Genomic DNA, 23300 nt, shown 5'->3' with positions numbered 1-23300 from the left:
AATAAAAAGAAGGAGAATGATAAATAAAACTAGTCAACAGCCATATATTAAATGTAGGTTTCTATACTAAAGGTAGAATATTGTTTCTCATCATCGTTTTCTAAGGGAGGAAAATGTTAAAAATGTGGACCAATTTGCTGCTAAGGATTCTTCAACTGAAACATTTCCTAGTGACAAAACCAAGCCTGCCTTCCAACGACTTGGGGGCACCACTTATGTTAATACACAACATGTTATCTTGAAAATAGTAGCTTGAACAAACAGCTTTTATGGTTTCTAAATTTGGACACACTGAATGATGCATATAAGTATTCCTCTAAATTCTCTAACACTTTTTCAGTCCAATTCTATTTTTTCCCTTATAAATTCAAATGCAGAAGAAGAAATCAGCCCCCATAATAGACAAAGATATGTATCACAGAGACTGCTAGTCAGGCAAAAAGATAACATCAGGCCACCTGATTGATCCTTACCTTTAACTCGTCCTAGACAAATACAGGGACCCCTTTAAAAAGTATATTATCAGCACTCTTGACAAATAGCTATCAATGTTTGCTAATTTCTGACTTAAATGTAACTCGGCAGTACACATTTTCCACAAAGTTATATTTTGCTGTGATGAACTTGCCTCATATCTTTAATGTACCTAAAGAAAATACATGGTCAAATATTTTACTTTCACTTTTATGGATGTATACAGTACTGCTGGCAAGGCCATTCAAGTCAGGATGCAAAGTTTGTTCAACTTGGGCTTGTGTGTATCTACCTTCATTGCTTCCTGAAAGCAGACTTAGAAAATGGTAAAACCTTACTCTAGTCTGACTCCACAGTCCTATTTTCCACACTTGATCACAGAACATAAAGACAATCTTTCCAAATTGTATGTACCAACAAACACTTAGCCTAGCTGAATCTTAACTGATTTAGAGTGACAGGAAGTCGTGAAAGAATATAATAAAACAGGAAGAAAATGAGCTGGGACAATGAAAGTTGAAAGAGGTGGTATGAGTGTGTAAGCAAATATTGAAATCACATATTTTAAACCACATTATATAAAAGATACAAGTAACGCTCTATCCTTCTAACATGAAGATGACCATGCTGATCCAATATCAATCAGTATAACAGGAAATCTTGATCACTTTTGCCATCAGTGGGCACAGATCTACAACGAATCATGCACCTTATTATCTAGTGTCCACTTGTGACCACTGGTATACAGCAACAAAATATTTGGTGGAAATTAAACTAATTCAGTGTCTGGGAACAGAAAGCTAACTAGCTCCAGCAGGTATCAAACTAACAGCCTTGGGCTCCCCATCATCTCAATTAATGGCAACTCTATTCTTACCAATTACTTAGGTCAAAAGCCTTGGCATTTTTCCTTGACTCCTCTCCTATCTCATATGTTCATTCTGTCATTCTAGTAAAATTCTATCCATGCTACCTTCAAGATTAGAAAGAACTATATTAGAAGTCATAGATTTTATTGATCAAAAATGGTTACATATTGGCAATTTCACATGGTTCAGACTGATATATCCAGGTATTTGACCACTTTTCACGACCTCTACTAACACTACCCTGGTCAAAGCCACCATTATCTCCAGCCTGGATTACTGCAATAACGTCCTATCTTGTCTCCCTACTTCCAACCTGCCACACTGATCAGTCTATTCTTAACACAGTAGTCAGAGTGATTTTTATCAATATCTAAGTGGCAGCGCATCTTTTTTTCTGTTCAAAACCTTTCAATGGCTTCTCATCTTTCTTTTAATAAAAGCTCAAGTCCTTATTAATGACACATGAGGCCCTACCTCACTTGGGTGTACAACTCCCTCCCCTCCTCAGGACTTATCTTCTATTCCTCTTCCCCTCATTTAGTTTGCTCCAGGCACACTGAACTCACTACTTTTCCTGGATCACACCAGGATTTCCCAGTATACTTTTGCCTTAGGGCCTTTGCACTTGCACTTGCTCTTGCCTCATGCCTGGAATGCTCTTTCTCCATATGCCTGCATGACTTACTTCATTTAGATCCTTATTTAGAACTCACCACATCAAGGAAGCTTTCCTTGGCTACCCTATCTCAAATACCAACATAGCCTCAACTCCTTTCTTGCTTTCTTTTTCCTATGGCACTTATCATCTTCTGACTTACTCTGTAATTAAAAAAAAAGAATTGTTTGTTCCTCCTTACTAGTCTATCAGTTCTAGAAAGACAGAAATTTAGCAGGCACTCAATAACTTTTTGCTGAATGAATGAATGAATGAATGGGTCTTAAAAATTAAGCTCATCAGTCAGTTAATTTACCTTTTACTCTATTCTATTCTTCAAAACCCATTCATACTGATTCTTTGCAGGCAATTTTGTCCCTTTGCAAATTCAGAGTAAGGAAATCTCATTTGACTCATGAATCATTGTGCTATTCTAGGAGGGGACCAGGTAAAGCCGTATAGGGAGGATTTCTCTAAAGTTCTCTCTGGCATTCTTTAGGAACAGAACACCAGTCTAGCTTTTTCTTTTCTTTTCCTTTCCTTTCCCTTTTTCACTCCAGAAAGGTCACAATCGCTTGTCCAGCAACTTTGGTTATTACGTCAAGATGAGAACTGGCAGGGAAGAAATAGGTTTGTGAATTCACCATGCCTTGGGCCCTAAAACTGTTTCCTGCTTTTCTTCACCCAAATGGCTCTATCTCTCAAGGACTCAAAGAGATCCTTCAGAAGAGGACATGAAATCTTAGACAGCTTATCCACAGTCTTGTATAATTGATACTTAAAGCTGTCATCTATGAAAATGGTTGAAAACTGACCAGGATCTACACATAGCATTCTTGGGAGACATAAGAAAATTTGCCGAGAAACATTCTGGCAGCTATAATGAGATTCACAGAAATATTGTTCTCGAAATGTTATTTATAAGGCATTTTCTATAGCAACACTAGTAAAACAAACCATTTAAAAAGTGTGACTACAATTCCTTCAGGTTCTTCTATGACAAAGTTACCTTATTGCTAAAGCCCATGTAGCTTTAGAAAACATTACCTTTGGCAGGCACTTCATTATTATTTTAGTCTTGAGAATGCATCAGTGAAAACTGAGGCTAAAAAAAGTAAAATTGAGCAAGCCACTGATAAAATGTTGAATCAAAATCTGCTAGCAGAGGCTTTTTAACACATAAAACCTGTAGTTGGTACAGAAGTGAGGGCAAAGTGGACGACAGCAAGCAAAGCAAAGGGGCAGGGTCTGCAGGATTAGAGCAGCCCTGCCACTTCAGATATGAGGGGCCTTAATAAACATAGTGTGAGAAGACTTCTGACCCAGAAGTGAGTCAAGGTCCGTCTGTAAGATCAGAGTCAGTTAAGCAGTAATGAAATCTTGTTTCATTTAATTAGGAAGGTACGTGATTTAGGCCTAGGTCATTCTATTTCTTTTCAACCTTGCCTCAGTCTTTTTTTTTTTTTTATCATTGCTAATATGCATGTCTAACTAACTAGTGTTTAGACAGTAGTGACTGTTTGAAAATGATTCCTTTTAATATCAAAAACTTATTGAAAAGTAAATGATAATATTATCTCTGAGACTCACAAGGCTAAGTTTGGAGAATCTATATGATCTGCCTTTTAAGCCACCTGGTTCACAAATACTACCCTAGTGCAGGTCGCTGAATGGCAGGTATAAAATTACTAGGTAGAAACAGCCAATCTCTAACTGAGATTTAGTCATGCCAATCTAGTCTTTGGTAATACTTTCTTACAGCTAATAGCCCTATGTGCTAATAAAATTTATACAGCTAATGCTTTTTCTATTCTCTGTTCAGACTGAATCTGAAATCTATAAAAGCTTAGTAAATATTAAGAAAAAATAAAAAGAAAACCTTTACATGGCTTCATAATCTTTTCAGGCAAAATCGATTGCTTATAAATCACATTTAATTATAGTCTTCTTCCAATCAACTGATCATTCAATTCTCATAAAAGATTACTATCATTCTTTCACCAAAAGGATTTCCTTCCTGACAAAGGGCAAGGCTGTTTCTGACTAGGGCCAAAGATGGTTTGCCAAATAAGACAGAAGGATTAAACCTGAAAGGCAGGCAAATACTACCAGCTTTTGCACAAATGTTCTTTTTACTTTCTTTTCTCTCTATAGTCAGCTATGACTATTTCTTTTTTTTTTTTTTAAATTGAAGTATAGTTGATTAACAATGTTGTGTTAGTTTCAGGTGTACAGCAAAGTGATTCAGTTATACATACGTATATACATATTCTTTTTCAGATTCTTTCCCATTATAGGCTATTACAAAATATTGTATATAGTTCTCTGTGCTATACAGTAGGTCCTTGTTGGTTATCTATTTTATATATAGTAGTTTGTACCTGTTAATCTCAAGCTGCTAATTTATCCCTCGCCCCTTTCCCCTTTGGTAACCATGAGTTTGTTTTCTATGTCTGTGGGTCTATTTCTGTTTTGTATATAAGTTCCTTTGAATCATTTATTTTTTTTTTTAGATTCCACGTATAAGTGATAGCATATGATATTTGTCATTCTCTGTCTGGCCTACTTCACTTAGATTTCTATCTTATAGGAATAAACTTCTAGCTTCCCAATGCAAGGAGTCTGTAACTGGCAAGATCATTTTGATGATTCAGTACTGGCCTTTTCTTCATGTCTGCCTCCTCACAGTAGGCTCTACTCAAAAATCTGACTTACACATTTAATAAAAGCTTCTTCCTTAGGTGCCCAAGACTCTGAGGGGGCTAGCCTCAATGGACATTTCCAACCTTATTTTGTACTATATCTCATGCACAATTCATTATCTATCCAATCATCCAATTAAATATAACAGTCCACTGTTCCTTAACTGTTAGATTTTCCCACTTCTCAGCCTTTGTTAACTGTCCCTTTGGTAGGGCAAGTCCTTCTTATCCTCATTCCTAGTTCAGACACATGCTGAAAGTCAATCTCATTGTGTTAGAGGATAAAGTTCCAAAGCAAGTGTTGATGTATCAGAAGTTCTTCCAGGAAGCTATGTTGATAAACACAAAAGTACCACTGGGGAAACAGATTTGTGACTAAGGTCCTCCAAAAAACAAGGCAGTATCCTAACCCTCCAGATGAAAGGATATTAGAGAGTGTACACGCATGTGGAGCGGGGGCGGGAGTGGTAAACTGACTGCAGGGAAGTGGAGAAAGATACTGTTCCAGGATACCTGGCCTTGACTCTTTTTTCCTCCCTTCAAATAGAGCCCACGGCCTTGGTAATTCTGAATTTGGTTCAGGGATGAGGAAAGCCCAGTGTTTGTACACATTCCTTTAAATGAGAATGTAGACATTCTAGAAATACTATACGAATGGTGATGATAGGTGTGTATGAAAAAGAGCAGGGGTACAGCAAAAGTTGAACTTTCCTGATCTGGCGACAGCTGACAGTAAGGGGACAAGTAAGCCTATCACACCCGACCACTACCTCCCCCCACCGCCAATGGCGCCATCCCCCCATGCAACTCAGAACCAAAAGAGCTATGCTGAATTCTGCTGTCTGTACTTCTGCCCTCACTTCCTATAGCATGGTGCATCCTTGGCTAACTAAATCGTGAACTTTTTCTAACCTGAGAAAGAAAGAGAGAGGGAAGGAGAGAGAAGGAGACGGAAGCAGAGGAGGAGCCGGTCTGTACCTGATTAGAGACGCTTTCAATGGAGTAGCACACTGTAAATTAATTACACCAGGTTTCTTGAAGCTTCTTTTTTTATATACGTTCTATTCAACCTTGTTCAATTTATTTTACAGACAGACCCTTCTGGGGCCAGACATCAATTTAAAAATGCCACTGGGCATGAGGTTGTTAAAAGCATCTCCAGGTGAGAAAAACACTACCCAGCACAACTGGCTGACCTGCCCTAGTGACAGCTCCCTGCCTCCTTGCCTCCCATTCTTTGACTATTTTCTCAGCCTGGGATCTCTCAGCTCCGAGTCTTGACTATGGCATTAGACACTGCCTCAGCTCAGCTTAGGAGAAATGATGCTTATTGACTTTGGACGTTCTCCTCCTGGGACTCTTGGATTGTGGTCAATCTGATGTGCTCTCCCTTATTGCATGCTCATTTTCCCTGGTCTTCGAGTTGTTCTTCTATCAAAGTACGTTCAGCCACACAGTACTGCCTACTTTGCTATTTCTCCTTAAAAGTGTACACTATTTAAAAACAAATACAAAATAAAAATAACGCTAGGTCCTTTCTTATAACGTAACAACAAAACACACTAATCAATCCATTAAAAAAATATAATCCTGCTCCGTTGGTAGCAAAATACTCACTTTACAACGTTGCAATGACTAGTGCAGCACACAGAATGTAATTTCTGAAAAGACAGCTTCCTGTCAGTGTTTATATGCAACAGAATCCTTTATTAAAAAGGAAACAGCTATAATAAACACAAATCATAGTGACAGCAGGAATCATGCTAGCAACAAACCCATCAAAATGGAATCAAACATCATGAGACGAACGCCATCAGAGAGATATGTACAAGTGCTTTTCCCATATGGGAGTCTCTGCAACTTCAGTCTGAAACTACAGAACTAGGGCAACTGTTTCTGGCAATATATCTATGTGGGTTTTTCTCAGTGTTACTCTGTTCTCAGTAATGGTTCACAGAGGGTTTTATTCTGTAACAGGAGCGTTTTTCATGATCACAGCTTCACTGCAGTCCCATGTTTTTCATATTGCTGTTATAAGTATTCAAGTTCAGCCACTGTGACTTATTTTCAGATCAACTAAAGATATTGTTAAACACCTAGAGAATGTTTTAAGTAACTCACACAGGAAATAATATGTTTACAAACTGATAATCCTTGGACGGGGTTATGGCATGTTGGTGTAAATGGATCACATGTTCTGAAAGCAACATCTTTCTAATTACTGATAATCGGGCTTGCATTCACGTGTAGCTTTATAACGTTCTAAAGTCCTAGATATAATATAATCCATATTGTTTAGATAGTAGCTAAAAGTATTCTATTCTTTCTTATATCCAACAACAGGGGTATTGCCAATGCATTTTTAAAAGTAATCCTATTTGATTTTTTTCTCCCTCCTCCTGAACATTTCAATGGGAATTTCCTATAATCAGGAAGCTTTGCCAGTAAGGTCTGCAGCCATTTAAGGTATGGTGTATAATGAAATTTTAACAATTTTCTCCTGGTCCATTTCACTTACATTTTAGGCATACAAGAATAAATAGCTAGACCACCTTCTCCCAAACCGTGTACCATGCTTGAGATGTTAAAAGGTATTACACACACACACACACACAGATGCACACATGGCTAAATAAGTTGGGAAACATTTCATATCATAGCTCCTCTTAGAAATTTACAACAAAAGTAGCATATTAAGTCAGGAGCAATTCTGCAGTAAATAGACTTGTTGATCTTTGTTTAACCCAGCATATCCACAACTTATTGGCCACAGACAATTTCCCTGACTACCCTCAACCAACCTTTTCTTTTTCTTTTTAAATTTTATTTTCACATCCTATGGAACAATATTCTGTAGAACAGTTTGGGAACACTAAATTCAATAAATAAATAATATCCCCCATGTATAATTTAACATAATTTCAATATCTCGAAATAACAACGTATCACAACCTTCTTTCTTGAGAATGCTAGTTTATCAAGACTGGTATGTACCATTTTCTGAATGGTATGGGACTAAGAAACAGAGGACAACATGGGGAATTTGCAACCTTCTCTATATCTTACAATATATGTAAGCTACAGTTGGGTGTCTCCTGTTGGTAACAAAAACAAGACCTAGCCTTCCGGTGTCCATACGGATTTGAAAAGCAAAAGCAATGGCAAAACAGACTATAATCCATTAGAGGCTAAAGCAAATTACTTCTCGTTACTGATCAAAGACACTAAGTAACAAAAATTCAAACCAATAAAGGCATAAACCTTTTATCTATACCAAAGTTAAAAAAAAAAAGGGACATGCAAATCTGAAAAGCAAAAAGTTAGGTCAAGTACTAAGAGTGTCAAGAGCAGCAAAACAAAACGGAACCGAGATCTTAATCAAGCAAGTCTTCCTCGCATCATTGGGATAGGCAAGGTATAGGGGACAGCTAGTTGTATGAGCCAACGTGCAACTCCCCAGGATCATGTTCATTGCAGCTCTATTTACAATAGCCAGGACATGGAAGCAGCCTAAGTGTCCATCGACAGATGAATGGATAAAGAAGATGTGGCACATATATACAATGGAATATTACTCAGCCATAAAAAGAAACAAAATTGAGTTATTTGTAGTGAGGTGGATGGACCTAGAGTCTGTCATACAGAGTGAAGTAAGTCAGAAAGAGAAACAAATACCGTCTGCTAACACATATATATGGTATCTAAGAAAAAAAAAAAAAAAGGTCATGAAGAACCTAGGGGCAGGACAGGAATAAAGACGCAGATGTAGAGAATGGACTTGAGGATATGGGGAGGGGGAAGGGTAAGCTGGGACGAAGTGAGACAGGGGCATGGACTTATATACACTATCAAATGTAAAATAGATAGCTAGTGGGAAGCAGCCGCATAGCACAGGGAGATCAGCTCAGTGCTTTGTGACCACCTAGAGGGGTGGGATAGGGAGGGTGGGAGGGAGACGCAAGAGGGAGGAGATATGGGGATATATGTATATGTATAGCTGATTCACTTTGTTATACAGCAGAAACTAACACACCATTGTAAAGCAATTACACTGCAATAAAGATGTTAAAAAGAAAAAATAGCGGGTTTCAAGGTAAGCGTATGCCTTAGAAATCAGAGCTGCATGTAAGGGAAATTCTGCCATTTTTAAAAGTCTTTTGGGTATCAGAAAACCTCCAAAACCAACTCATCTGCAAGTTCCTAAGAATAGCAAAATATGATATCTCTGCAAACAGCACAGAATTGTAAATTACCTATTCAATATTAATCCAATGTTTGTCAGTCTTACAACACACAATTGGGAATAGAATTCTTGTTAATCACTTATATCTATAGTTATGCTTTCCTGTTCTATTACCAAGCATAGTTCTCAAGCTTCTATTGTTCTAAAAGAGGTGCAATAAACAAATCTCAACTAGTATTTGAACATAAAGAAAACTGACATGGCTTTTTCAGTTGGAGCATAATTTAGTCTTGATATTTGATTTTGAATGTATTATAAATGTACGACATAGAGAATAACGTAACTATAAATGGCATTTATTATGCAGCTTTGATGAAAGTGCCTTAATTTAAATTTTAAAAGTCTGTTTACTTGGTCACTATGGTTACCTCATCTCCAATGTATATGCATAATTCTTGATTCTCTAACTGAAATTAAAAATATAAAAATATTTTGCTTTAGAGTGACATTTGGCAATCCCTTTATAATATCCATTCTGGACATTGTTTAAATGAAAGGAGTACTAGGCTATCTTCATGTCAGGTATCTGAGGTGCAAGAGCTTGTTTTGCCGCCAACAAATGGTGTGTTCTTGGGCAAATCACCCAAACCTCGCAACATTTCAAAAATGGTAGGGGTTGCACTCAGCGATGCTTAAAGCTCCTGAAATTCAAATCTATGATATAGATCTTCCTAAAGTATTTTTCCATCAGTGCATTTTTATAAGGTAAAGTTCGAGCTATATAGTCTGTAACTCAGGATCCTCTGACTTTTCCTTCTAGCCTTTTCTACCAGCACTCTCCAAAATGTAACAGTTTATCCAGATGGGTTGATGGTAGTCCTCACTGGGAACTTCATCATATTTAAGCCTGAATTGTTATGTTTTCATGTGTATCTCGTCACCTCAAAATATAACAGTATTAATAATACTAATATCAATGTTACTGTTATTAATGCTAATGATAATTTAAGGCCCCCAGCGTTATTTAGGTCAAGGCCTTATCAATAATAATAACAACTGTTATTACTATTAATTATAGGACACTATATGCCACATCTATGCTAGGCCCTTTTTATCTGTCTCATTTAGTCTTCACAGCTAGCTCTGGTTACTTTCCCTTTTTATACCTCTTTTTCTATTCTACCTCAAAAATGTGGCAAACCTCTCAAGAGAGGCAGGCCAACAAATTAACATTCTTTGTAGTCTGTGTGACAGGTACAAACCCAGAAAGAGGGGAGAAAAGAACTGAGAGTTCCTTAATAGTAAATGTGAAAATAACATACATCAGACCTATAATTTCATAGATTGTTTAATAACAAATTCTACATCCTGGGCTGTCTAATGATGAATTTCTACATTTCTGATTTATTCAAATGAGTTTTGCAAACATGATTTCTTAAATCTTATCATTTCATTTTCATTTTCTTTTAAATGTAACTAAAGTTAAACTATGTTATATTTATCATATAATAGATTTATTTCCATATTGAAAAAAATAAGGAAACCATAATAAAACTCTGCTGACTCTTCCTTGTTATCAACAATGTCAGGTATCACGTTCAATCCATGTGTCTATTTTATCAGTTAAATAAAATTCATTTATATCATCTTCATTATTTATTCAAATTTCAACTACCTACTAAGTTCCAAATGCCTAGCATCAGGGTATGAGGATAAAATTAATTCAGTTATGATAAAAACCAGAAAGAGTCAAGAAATACAGCATTAGTTATTATTTTTTTTAGTTTATAATATATAGCATAAAGTCAAATATTATATTATTGTGTTAATATTTAATACAAATCATATTAGGAAATATACCATATTGAAATTAGAAGCATCTTGATGCAAACATTACAATAATATATGCAGTTATCATGATGGGATGATATTGTAAACCATGAGGCAGTTGCTAAGAAAGCTCTCCAATGAAATTCTGACTTTATGTAAATGTATGCTTATTTAAAGGTCTCCCCTTTGTCTATAAGCAATGTGAGAAATTAACTTTTAAATTTGTTAGAGGTACATAAAATTTTATCAAGTCATAGGAATATACTTTCTGATATAGCAAATAAACAAAAAAGAAAAGTAATGAAATGGGTAATTTAGAATCTACAGCTAAAAATATCAATTCTTTTTTTTTTAACATCTTTATTGGAGTATAATTGCTTTACAATGGTGTGTTAGTTTTACAGCATTAGTTATAATAAGAAACATGTCTTATGTGCTCAAAACCATAAACAGAATTATATACTGCTTATGATTTTGGATTTAACACTTGCTCTTGACCCCTGAGACAACTATGGCTGTGCAAATGTGTTCTATTTTTGTTTGCCCAGAAGATTCACTGACGTGTTAATTCTCACATCTAACTCAATACCTTGGTGTCCCTATATTAAGGGGCAGAGGGGAACTGTGGTGTACAAATAAAGAATTTTCCCAAAGTCATGAAATTCACAAGAGAATCAGAAACAGCCCTCAGTTTTCACAATAAAAACTTGATCAAATTCCACCCCATATTTTGTAAGGTGGAAACAAAATAGTAGTAATAGTAATAGCAATGATTATCTTTAGGGGAAAAAGTCACTCCAATGGTAATACTTGGTACCTGTCCATTTATCAAAACCACTACAACCACAGCCATTTTCACTCATACTCTGCTTTGGTCCAACACCACCGAAAAAAAACCAAAAAAAAAACCCAAAAAAAACCGGGGCACTATAAATCACTGAAATAAACTGGCAGAGTAGTTTAGGGAATTGTGCAGGATCCTTTGACTCACTAGCTCATGTTTGCCACTAGTGCTATTTTCATGAATAAAAATCTACAGGAAAATTGACAAAAACATATTACTGACAGGTGGTTAGAGCCCCTGTTTCTATATAAATCTATATTACACAGGAAAGAAAATAGTAAGTCAGGACAACTTGCTTGCTTTCAATCTCTACTGCTATTTTTATATTGTTTTTCACTCTTAAAACAAGCAACTCCGTGGGATCAAGAATTTCATATAAGCTGCTAAATGCAGGTCTCAATTTGGATATGCTCTTTAAGAAAATTATTTCCCCAAAGGCCATCTTTTAGTTCTTTTTTCTCTTATGATTTGTCGCTTGTGTAATTTCTACACGTCAGAGTTGGTTAGCTCATGGTGCTAATGAGGCCAAGGTCATGAGTCTGATTCCTATAGGAGCCAGTTAGCTTTCTAAAAGGAAAAAAAAAAAAAAGGCTCTGTAGCCAGTACCTATAACTGCAGCCAGCCAGGATGCAAATTCACATCTTTGGTAAAAACAAGAACCAGAGATGGTATAGATGAGCACATGTCCTAATGGCAGTGAGTCAAGGGTTTCTTCTTCATATTCAAATCCTGTAAGGTTCACATAAACATTGGGGAATTAATGTTGTAAAACCACCATCATGCCATTTACACATTGGAAACATTTTCAAATGAATCAACACCACGTGTTTACATGTGAGAGCATTTTAAAGGTCTCAGAGGGAAAACAAGTAATACAGATGATGGCTATTATATGATCTAGAGGTATACATACATAGGATGATGAATAATATGGATAATTACAAAATCCCATATATAAATAAAGAAATTACATGTGAGAACATTTTAAAGGGAAAGGAAATTATAAAGATGAAGTTTCTCATATCCAAAGGCAAGATTCACTATGTTAATGGCATAAAATAAAATATAAATGTAATGTCATATACTTAGATCTCCATAAACATTAGCTGAAATTTTCTTAACTTATAAATATCTACTCTCAATTTTATAATCGAGTGCTATGACCTACACATTTTCTAGAGAAATATAATGATGATAGTGTATAACAAATCGTTTCAAGGTTCAATAGAGCATGATATATCTAAATTGTTATGTTAATTACTATTGATTTTTTTCTTGTGGTTGCTCTACATTACTATAATTATCTACACAAAATAAAATAAGAAAAACTAGTGTCCCTTATGTAACTATTATACACATACACAACTCAGATAACTCAAAGGAAAATATAATTTCTTTAAAAACTCTACAAAACTACAGAAATCGTCTCTATCTTCAGATTCCAATAAAAAGGTTACAAAATGTTATTCAATGCAGCCATAAGTCACCTCTTCTAAGTCTCAGTTTACTCATCCATAAATTAAGACCAATAGACTAGAATATTTCTAAATTACTTTCCATTCCTAATAAGTAAAGATATAATCTTTATAAAAACCTTGCTTGGATAGTCTGGCACTGGGTAGTGAAAGTAAACAAGAGGCTGGCCAGGTGACCATCAGATAATCTATGAGTGACAGTCAGGGACTGTCTGGGACTCGAGAGGTGAACTCCAGGGTAGACAGCAAGGGCTGGTTTGTGACTATGAGTCTACCCAGGATAAGAAGGCAAAGAATCCATTTAGGTATAGTGGTGACTAGTGGACCACAGATCGTATCCAGCCAATAAATTCTTCTAAACAGCTTCCTTCAAGCTATTTTTATAGAATCTCTTTTGTACACAGAAGCTTGCTTTCCACTTGGTCTCAGATGCTAAAATTTTACCTTAGATACTTTTAACATACTATTATCATAAAAGGAATAAGGTAGTTTTTGAAATTCAAGTATTATCTCTTGCAGTAGCCACTCTGAACTGGAATCATTATTTGTGTACAAATTAGGAACAAACTAAAAAAGACAAGAGAATCAAGAAAAGGTGAAACCAAAGTTATTAAAAGAATGTTGTTTTTCCCTGGAATGTAATTAAATCCGACTGCTTAAATTACGACAAAGAAACAAACACCTAAAACAATCCAAACATAGAGTCTATAAAAATAATCAAATATTTATAAAACGTACATTTCAAAACTTTAGTTGTTATATCTACTGTGAAAGACTAGACCTTCCAACATCTAAATCTCTAGCCATGATACACACAAAATAATTAACAATTAAGAAATGTCAAAGAAAGAGAGAGTAAAAATAAAAATTATAAGGCCTCAGCATGAGAGACTATAAAAAATTGAGAGATGATGGGTAGGACACAGAAGTACTGGAATTTATAGTGATATTATACAATCTCTAGAGTAGAAGATTGGTTGGCCTAAGTCATTTGCAGGTTCACACGTGCTTTTTAACTTGCCTGTTATCACTCAATCTTATCTTTTATTTAATTAGGGGATGCTTATCTGACTTGTCAGCTACTTCCTGCTTTAACCAGCTTGAATGGGTAAGTCCCTCATACTATTGCTCAGCCACCTAAACATTCCTTTGTGCTTCTTCTTATTCTTTTGCACAAATTTCCAAATGGTTATTATTTCATTTCTAAGGTAAGGATTTATATCCTGAATGCTTCCAAATGTATCTGAAGTAACATAAAATGTAATATAAGAAAACTGAATATAATGTGAAAATAGCATTGTCAAGGATAGAAACACTAGACACCGTCTAGAGGGACTTGAGAGATTGGATGAGCTAATTTTGAAAACTGGGTGCTGAGTTTGAATATAAGTTCCCTGACAGCCAGGTTAAAGAGTGGTGCATGGAACATTTTTTAACGTCTGAGTAAAGGAAAACAGACATCTTGGTACAAAAAAATCTTGCTGGCATTCAACTAAAAAATCCATCATGTGGATATTTGTATGTACAAGGAGCTTTGAAAACACTGTGGACAATGTCTTTAACTACAATTTAGTGCAATTCACCAAAAAGTGCAAATGGACAAAAAGATGCTTTAAAAATTGCTTTCATTAAATAGTTCTTAATAATAAAACTAGCAATACAAGTAGAAATATCAGTAGTGCAATGTCAAAAGGGCTGCTTCAAATCCCTTATACATCATCCACTAGTCACATAACTGTTGGCAAGTCACTTAACTATTTATCTATAAACCAAGGATAACAATATATACCTTGCCTGACAATCAGATGGTTGAAGGATCAAATGACAATACTGTATATGAAAGTGTTTAAGTGCTATACTAATGGAAGCTATTACTAGTACCATCACTACTATTACCATCATAAGAGTTAAAAATCACAGAAAAAATATGGAGATAGACACATCAGTTTTCATAAAAGCCACTGGTAGTACCTGGTGTCTCAGCTCAACAATCCATTTTTCTGCCTAGCGATCAGAGCAATCTTTACAATGAGCCTTAAGTCACTCCCTTGTCTAAACCTTTCCTGTCTCCCACTATCTTCAGAATTTAACTAAAGTCAGGGCCAGCTCTGTGGGAAGGGACCTGGGCAGTAACGCAGGGGCCCATGTTTAGAAGGGTTCTGTGCTTGGTTTAATGCTCTTCTGCCGCCATCTTAAAATTCTTAATGATTTATGAACAGGGGCTCCACATTGTCACTTTGCACTGACCCCACAAATTATGTATTTGGTCCTAATCAAACCCCTTGAAATGAGATACAAAGTCCTTCAGAATACAGCTCATACTTACCTCTCCAGCTATTCTGAGGCTCCGTCACACTAAACAACCATTAGCTCCCCCAGTGTCTCATCCTCTTTCAAACTCCTTTGTCTCTGCTCAGAGTCTCCTGGCCCTTCTCCCTTTGTATCACAATAACGTGAGTGTAGAGCAAATGGATCTCCTTTAAAATCTTCAAATGCAATCTTACTTCTGGAATCCTGTTGCATTTTGCAATAGTAAATTTGAGGCAGGTGGAGAAATAGTAAGCTCTGATAACCCATGAATGTGATGGTTTTTAATCACATTTTTTTAAAAAAAACTACTGCCAAATGAAGAAAAATAAAAGTGGAAGGGATGAGGTAAAGAACTGGACTGTTGCTGTTTTAACTGCCTCAACCTCACACCAAGCAGAGTGTTCTGAGTGGCACTGGTCAAAGAGTAGGAATTATCACCATGGTTCTCGGAGCTACAACTCTCAGAGATTCTGATTTAATTAGTTTGGGATGGTGCCCAGGCATCAGTATTTTTTAAGACTTCCCTAGATGATTCTAATGTGTATTCAGGGCTAAGAACCACTGAGTTACAAGAACTTTAAAGAGCAGTAAGTTAAATGAGATGTAGCAGCTCAAGGTGTTGAGGTATAAATAAGCCAAATAATTACCAGAGCCGGACTGCTGGGGAAGCCTATTACAGGGACAATGTAAATGAAGACATACCAGACCACTGTTTAAAGCAAACCAAATCGAAAAGATTAGAGACATTACCGCATGTGTTGTACTTGTGATTTATCTTGAATATTTCTGAGTTCCTGAACGAATTAACAACGTCCATATATGTTGAAAGGCAAGTGGTGTGAAACTACCATTTCAACACCTGATAAGATTATATACAAATATCACATAATTATGGACATGTCACATTTTAGCATCAACTTAGAAAGCAAGATTTTACATCGTGCTAAACGCTCATATTTTTCTCTCAACAATCCTGTACTTGGCTGACAAGAGTCCACAATTTGTTTGAGCGAAAAGTAGTATGTTTACCTACAAAATAACCATGACAGCAGCAGTACCCTGGACAAAAAAATTGGTATGCTCAGAAAATATCTGGGAAGAATTCTCCAATATAAAAACATTAGTTAACCAAAAAGATGCAATGATAAAGTTGTTACAAGAGAAGGAATACTGCTCCCAATTGACCTGGAACAAAGAAGAGGAGATGAACCAGTTTCAACTGTTTGGCTTTCCAATGCTACAGAGAAGTGCTCCTAGAGTGAAAGATGTTTTTAAAAAGAGACAATAATGGTTTATACGGAAAGAGTATGGTGTAGTGGAAAGAACATAGGCTTTGAAGTCACACAGATCTGGGTTCAAGTTCTGGCTTAGTCACTTGTGAAATAGCCATGGAATCTTGGGCAAAGTGCTTAAACTGTATGAATCTCAGCTTTTTTCACCTGAAAAAGGGATTAATTGGTAAAATAGTAATAATTGTTGAAGCTGAATGACAGGTACACCGGGGTTCATCATATCATTTTCTCCACTTTTGTATATACTTATTATTTTCCATAATAAACAAGATAAAAATAATATGTATCTTGATGAGTTAGGGTACAAATTAGTAATAAATGTGAAGAGCCCAATCCACCGTAGACACAAAATAAAGGAAGTGGTTTTCTTTTCCTAATATAGCTTTCATTTTCTTACCTTTCCACTCTCATCCTTGTTCCTTATAGGCATGCTGTTCAACTATACCACCACCCCACTACTGTTCCATTGATAAAATTTACAAAAAATTCAACCATGCTTATGAGGTCTTTGGTGCCTGGCTCACAGACTCATCCTCTACAGTAAATCCTACCAAAAACATCGTGCATCACTTCACTAGCTCTCTTCTCTCTCACTGCCACGTATTGGTACTCTGTCATCGCATGGAGGACAAATGAATGCTTATTCCACCTCTGAAATCTTAAACTCAAAATCCCCCTCTATGACAACAGTCTCAAGGCCTTCTACCCTCACAGACTCTCACTCTCTACAACACCCGTTCTTTCACAGAGAAGTTTTCTTATTCACTTCATGTATGTGATGTGACTACCCAGAAGTGCACTGCTCTTGAAATCTCCAAGTAAAACATCCCATTTTGTGATCCATTGTGATCACAGCCTTTAAGTCCTCTCATTCCCTGCTCTTCACGTGCAGAAATCCTTTTACGTAAGCCATCTATTAGTTGACTCCTGGCCTCCTTCCTTCACCACCCAGTATGGCTCCATGGCTTATCACTTAAACTGTAATCCCTAGCCCTGTCAATTTCCTTCTACCATTTTGCTTCGTCATCTGCCAAGGAAAGCTCCGACTCTGGACCAATATTACAAGTACTATCTCTACTCTTATACTGGAGTGACTGCGTGATACTGAAGAAAATCACGTAACTACAAAATAGCAACAATAAAAATCCATAAATCCAACCGCAACCAAGCCCTCAGCATCATCTATGAGCCGTTTTTGTTTGAATGTGGTTAGTGTTTCCTGCCACTCTGCACAGCTAATATCCCAGATCCACCACGTTTCTAATGTCCCACAACTAGACTCTCTCAGTCACACAGAAAATTTAGATCTTTAAGTCTTCCTCTCCAAAGACAAGAAGATGTGCATCTTTCTGAAGGTATAATTGGCTTTCTTAAACTTCTTTTTACAGAAGTCAGATATCAACTTCAAAACAGAGGAGAGCTTATTCTGCAGTCTAAGTATTGTGTCATCTACACCCTGATTGTGGTAATCTGCATGTTTCTGGTGGCAAATAAAAGCACCAGACACCACAAAGTATAGAAATGCCTTTTACGGTCTCATAGAGCCTACTGAAGCATCCCAGGTGCGAAAATAACAAAAAAACACACTTAATGTGTAACTAGATATTAAAATTGGACTCTTCTCATACTTGACTGATGTGCCAATGTCACATAAATATTCGATAGAAAAATGTCTGTAGGCAGACTCCCATATGCAGAATTTTCAGAACTATAAAAGGTTAGCAGAGTGGAGGAGGACAGGATTTATAAAGAGACTCTTTGGAGAAAGCTGTTGTCATGACGTGAGACATCTGCCAAGGGTGTGCATGTATATGGAGATACTACATCCTTTGATTCAAGCTTAGAGAAGGGGGCTTCCATCAGACTATTCAGAGCATGAATGTGTTCTATGACTTTGGGGGACACAGAAGAGGGGTACCTGACTTATTCCTGAAGAAGCTAAAGTGGCCTGGTCCAGGGGCATAGACACAGCTGGGCTTCGATCCCTACAGAGTTTTTCAGGACAAAGACCTGCATGAGTGTTTTCCATGGAATAGAAGTGAGCCTGGTGGGGAAGAGAGATGATCTGGAGCCTTAATTTAAGTCCTATACAAGAGGAACATCTGAGAGGGGGCGGGCACACTGACAGAGAATCCGTGTTATAACGCATGTGGCATGGAGCCCTGAGAAAAGTGGGACAAGGGGGAAGTGGCAAGCTGGAGGAAATGCCATCAGTCCACATCAAGGGAGTGGCAGGGGAGGCTCCCCAAGCAGGGGAAGCACCTTGCTCCCTGCACTATTGCAATAGCCTAGCTTGGGAAGCAGAAACGATTTTACTTTCAACTTGAAATCTGTGAGTTTAGATTGCTAGTATCACTAGCACGCTAGAGGCCAGCACTCTGATTTCTGGATTGAGACTGTGTTTGCAATTTAAAGAGACTTCAGAGATCTGAAAGCCATGGGGGACTGCCTGTGTTTCCCTCTACGTGCAGGGCAAGATAATCCCCATGGAATAAACATTAAATAGGTAGCAGGAGACACACAATTGCTTTCTGACTATTTCCTATGGGATTTGCTTGCTCAACATATGGGTTACGAGTACAAGGTGCAAGATGATAACAATAACCAAGTTTGTAGGATCTATCCCCGACATCTTGATGTAGTATTAAAAATGGTGCAACACAGCCTTTGAAGAGACCATATGGAATATCAGCCTGACCATGAGTGAATCTTACAAGCCTTCAGGGAAGCATAATTTGAAAGGTTCATGTCATGATGCACGAAATACAAGAAAGGGGGAAGGGGGAATCATTAATTTAAATAACTGAGGTTGCTTTCAGGTTTTTTTCACTGTCAATCTGACTGTTATAAACACTTGGCCAGTTGGCTTCACACTTGGTGCATTGAGGACATTGTACTTTTTTTGTTTTATAGACGAAGAAGTAATCTTACAGCTAGGTTAATGACCCTGGCAAGATTAGGGAGCTTATTTCTTTCACTTATGCCTCTTGATTACCAATAGAGTGGTATTTTATTAGTGGGGCTCAATGCTTTTATTTGTTCAGTAACTCTTGAGCCCCTGCTCTGTGCCAAGTACTGTACTAGGCAGTAGAAACTGATGATGAGTAAGATACATCCCTTGCCCTCTCTGTAGCCATAGTCTATGGAGACAAGAGAAAGATACACAAGTAAGATATGGCTCACTGGACACATACTCTCTCTTTCCATTGCTGTAACTCCAAATAGTCACAGTTTGAGGATTTCCTGGGGACTGGTGAGAGGAAGAATGGGGCTGGTGCATGCAGTCGGCCTTACTACAAAGGGTCACAGCACGTTCATTCACCTGTCAGGAATCGTGTCACTCTTATGTGTTGAACACAGAAACACCAGTAAGAGATATCCTTATGAATGTGACAACCACCACTGTCAATTAGCTTGTCCTGTTGAACACTGTACTGGGCCGATATTCAGCCATTATACATCGGAATGCCCATGCTGGTTATTAAAATGTTTAAAATACTACCATGTGACCCAGCAATTCCATTCCTGGGTATATATCTGAAAAACAAACAAAAACACTAATTCAAAAAGATATATGCATCCCAATGTTCATAGCAACATTTTTTACAATAGCTAAGATATGGAAACAGCCTAAGTGTCCATCAACAGATGAATGGATAAAGAAGATGTGATACACACACACACACACGCACGCACACACACACACATGCTGGAATACTACTCAGCCATAAAAAAAGAACAAAATTTTGCCATTTCCAGCAACATGGATAGACATGGAGGGCATTATGCTAAGGGAAATAAGTCAGACAGAGAAAGACAAATACTGCATGAAATCACTTATATGTGGAATCTAAAAAATACAACAAACTAGTGAATAAAACAAAAAAGAAGCAGACTCAGATATACAGAACAAACTAGTGGTTACCAGTGGGAGAGGGAGGGACAATACAGGTGTGGGAGAGTGAGGGGTACAAACTGTTGGGTGTAAGATAGCCTCAAGGATGTATAGGTGTATCATACAGCAGGGGCAATATGCTATATAAATCGTGACACAAGTCATGATTTTTTTGTTCTATAATACTGAAAAGAATTTTTGGTAAGGTAGAACAAAAACAACAAGCATAAATTAATTCAGAGAACCACTACTATCATGTTAGAACTGTTTCTCACCTCATTTTAGTTACAGCATGCCTCTGGTTGAAATTGTTAAAAAGCAAAAATACAAAGTGTATCTATTGAGAGGACAATAAAAGGAAAGGATTAAGGATGAATTCAGTTAAAGAATGTGCTTTTCTTAATTCAATTGGTCTGTTATTTGGATACATTCTTTTAAAAATGCACTGAAAATGGCTACTGGGAATTGCAATTTAGCACTTCTGGGTGTGATTCAGTTGCAGCTGTGATGGCAAAGGCACATTAAGACAAAATACAGGTGCCTTTTTCTATATAAAAGCCCATGAGACTTCTAGTTTATTGTTGAACTCCAAGGGCCTAATTTGACAAATTAGTTTTCCCACTCCCCAAACTTCACAACTGACACAACTGAGTTCTTAATCAGTAAGTAAAAATTTCATTTTTTTTCCTTAAAAGCAACTACTCATGTGGGTTTTCAATTAAAAAACTCCCCCTTTTCTCAGACTTAACATTAGAAAAGGCTAGTCTTTTCAATAAGTGTTTACTGGGTGTCAAAATTGCTTAGTATATTTAATATTAATGCAATCTTTACATTTTGTGGTCTTCTGTATCAAGCTAATGAGCCTTCCATTATACATTTTTTTCCAATTACTTCAATGAACTTTGTTGCAAATGTATATGCAATGAATTGCTTTACCTTAACCTTTCTCATAGGTCTTCTATGTAATATATAAAAGGTATCAGGAGCTTTAAATGATCTCCCCATGAATTTTGGTAAGTTTCAAGAAATCTTTGCAAAGGGACCAGAGAGATCTGTTCAATCATAAATAGCTACAAATAGAGTAAATAGTAAGGATGTTAATCTATTAAAATCAAATTCTGAAGAAGAACTTGTTCCACATGGATTATGCTATTCCAGTGATGTGTTTATACATAAATATATATCACTTTTCTAAGAAATACTTTATCTGCATGTTTTGTCCCTTGAGAGTCTCAACAGCACTATTAAATATAAAACAATCCTCAAGGAGCATAGAGTTTTACTCTTGTATTTGAGTTTAAAGAAAACGTATCATGATACAGAAAGTAGGAAATCTTTCAATGTAAGAGCAACTTAAACACATTTTTACATTTTACTTTGGAAACTACTGAAGGTATACCTGTAAAACAGTCATTTCTCGGTTGAAATTAGTGATAGCTGAAAGCTACACAAAAAGAACTGGTGGTTTTAATTTTATTCATCACATCTCTACCTCAGGGACCTGGGGAAATGCAGAGAAGTGTACTGCATATTGATAAGGCCTCTGGGACCCTAACAGGCTTCCAAATGCCTTGTTTGTTGCAATCTGCTTGTCAAACTATTAAAGAAGTAAAATCCACACTTTATCCCCTATTGTATATGCAGAACTTTCTCTGTTAATTAAATCAAACTCTATGATTCCAAGAATGAGAACTGATGTAACATCTAGCTTATCAACACCTTTTCTAGGTAACCTGAAGACGTTAACACTTCTAGTAACCAGACTTTCATTTAGAAAAAAATTTCATCAACTATCATGTTCAACAAATATTTTAACCCTGATTACTCAAAATGTTCACTGAAACTTCAGATTTCACAGATCTGTTATTAAAAAGGTCTCTATTCTAGCCCTTAATTATAGCTACTGTAATATAATTCTAATCTGGTATAGATCTATTTACCCCTCAGTTCAAAGAAGCTAAACACTAAAAAGGACCGAGACTAAGAAAGCTTGTGATGATTAAGAAAAAAGAAAACTCCAGGATTTTAAAAGATTAGAAAAGGAGGGAGAAAAAACTCCATATCTATCTATCTACATCTACCTTTCTCTCAATGTATTTATGATGTAGAAAATGGGCAATTTTGGTACTCACTTGAACTGCAACCAAGTCAGCGGAAAGGCTAACTCATTCACCTACCTACTTGATAATGAACTTGGTCACAGGTGGTTACAGTGTTACAAGGTTACAAGTGTCATGGCCTGACTGGGAACAGTGAAGAGACACCCCAGGAAGCATATTCTTTCACTTATTTTCACCGGTTACATTTTGCAATGCTATTATGGATATAAATAAATATTCACTGTCCTTTTAAATCTGCTATGATAAGTGGGAACAACCTATCAGTGGTGAAAATGTTATAAAAAGCATTCACCTCCGGGACATTATAGAATTACATGTTTTAGAAATAGAAGCCTGGATGCACATTTTCAATGCAGTCAAAGCTCAGATAAAGAGAAAAGATTCTGTTCCTTTCCATCTCTATTTCTTATTTTTTCCCCCAATTTATGTAATCAGTGGCTGTTAAAAAAGAAAGATAGGTTCCTACATGAAAAAATCAGGAAGCACAGGGTGAAATGAGAGGGAAAAAATGCTAGACCAACTGTAGAGACTAAATTTCTAGTCCAAGAAGTACCAATAATTTGCTGTATTAGCTCATTGAGACTAGTTAGTTTCCTTGTGCTTTGTTTTCTCACCTTTAAAAAACTAGAGGATGAGACCAGATTATCACAT

At 36.6% G+C, this 23300-nt stretch overlaps 1 protein-coding gene across 4 annotated transcripts in view; it reads right to left on the bottom strand.

Moving 5' to 3' along the window:
- DIAPH2 (diaphanous related formin 2) overlaps positions 1-23300 on the bottom strand; it is an 857286-nt gene that overhangs the window by 250625 nt on the left and 583361 nt on the right. The gene's annotated exons all lie outside the window — the stretch shown is intronic.

This window comes from Balaenoptera ricei, chromosome X (genome assembly GCF_028023285.1).
Source record: "Balaenoptera ricei isolate mBalRic1 chromosome X, mBalRic1.hap2, whole genome shotgun sequence".
NCBI lineage: Eukaryota > Metazoa > Chordata > Mammalia > Artiodactyla > Balaenopteridae > Balaenoptera > Balaenoptera ricei.
This window is presented reverse-complemented; position numbering and strand designations above follow the sequence as displayed.